Source organism: Acyrthosiphon pisum, chromosome A3 (genome assembly GCF_005508785.2).
Source record: "Acyrthosiphon pisum isolate AL4f chromosome A3, pea_aphid_22Mar2018_4r6ur, whole genome shotgun sequence".
Taxonomy (NCBI): Eukaryota; Metazoa; Arthropoda; class Insecta; order Hemiptera; family Aphididae; genus Acyrthosiphon; species Acyrthosiphon pisum.
The window spans coordinates 30551894-30553679 of record NC_042496.1 but is presented as its reverse complement, the minus strand read 5'-3'; positions in this window follow the sequence as shown (position 1 = coordinate 30553679).

Sequence of the window (1786 nt, the reverse complement as noted above, 5' to 3'; positions counted from 1 at the left end):
AAAATATTAAAAATTAAAAAAGCTCATATCTCGCTTGAAAATTAAAATATAAAAAATCGCCCACGCCAAGACCCAGATAATGTTCTTACCTAAAATTTTTATAATAGGTAATTTCACTCTAGTATCCAAACCAACAGCACACTATTGAAAATAGTGAACGACAATTTGGTATGTCGTGCTTGTGTAAGACGGAGACAACACATACGGGTGTAACGTCCTCTTAATAGTTACATTATTATTACAGAGATAACTAAGTATCTGCTATTCCTGTTATCTACGACGTACGATATTGCGTTGGATTATTGACTATTTTATTGTTTAAAGTGAAGTATTTTTCAAAACAATTTTGATTTAAAAATTCGTGTTGCACAATTTATGATATTACGTAAATAAAACATAATATTATTATTATCTACGTATTGTATTTAAATTCGTAACACTTATACTTTATTTTGATAGTTAACCACATTATAAAGATATTGAAAAGTGTAGGTAAATGAATAATATCCAATTACTATTTTAGTAATAATATTAACGGTTTTACACAATAATTATAATAATTATAGGTGGGTATAAACAAATTGAAGATCGTTGACCGAAGGTAATGATGTAATTATATATCCGGTTCGATTATTAAAAAAAAATAAATTACTATATAATATTACTAACTGCCATCTATCCTTAGTACCAAATAATTATTACGTATATCAGAAAAACAAATTACGAATAACATGATAATTAATGTTAAAATACCAGATTGCTTATATATTTTGTTATTAACATTTTTGCACATAATTTAATGATGTGAGTGTAAGTATAAGACGATTGATTGGACAGGTACGGTTTGTTTTTGTTCTCAGATATAATTGAAAACATATAAAAAATATTCCGAACACCGTAGACACATTATCATAACTTAATAATTATTATTAATTAGTATTTAGGCAGGTACTAATTTTTTTCTGTTTACCTACTGCAAAATTGCAGAGCGTACACTCATAGTATGATTACCTAAGCTGCGCATAACATTTAGTTTTTAATTGTTTTTATAATTTACTAGGTATGTATTCAATGTACTATGCACGGCAGGGCGATAAACATTATTATTTGCAACGATTAAACATCTTATTCTAAGCCAATTTTTCTAATGATGTTATATAATTTATTTATATTAGGTGAGTATGTATTATAAGTAATTTAGAAGCTTGAACAAATTGTCATCAAATACCTCACGCAAGTATCATAATAATTATATACTTTTTTTCAAGGCTGGGCATTAACGAGTTAAAAATTAAAATTAAGTTAAAACGTTAAGTTAATTTTAATTAAGTTAATCAACTCGTTACTTTTTTTTTCAAATTAACTTTTAACTTAATAAGTTACTTTTTTTCAAGATTAACGTGTTAACTTCAAGTTAATTAAATTTCAAAAAATATCTAAATTAAGTTAATTTTCGTCCGAAGAATAACGCAAATTTTTGAATGTGATTTTACTTTGATGTATAATTTTAAATTTACCCAGTAATTTTCTTGGAGGAAAAGAAAAACTATCTAATAAACCATATAATATGACTGAAATTTTTTCTTTTTGCAAATTAGCAAATTTTAACTTTACACTAAGTTAAGTTACTTTTTTTACAAAGTTAACGGAACTTTGTTTACTTTACCGGACACCCCTTTTTTTTGCAATTTTTTTTTTTTTAGACTTATGTAGTTAACTATACTGAGGACGATGGTGAAGTCAGAATTTGGCGGTCGGACTAAGTTCCGAAGTATGGCTTAATGAA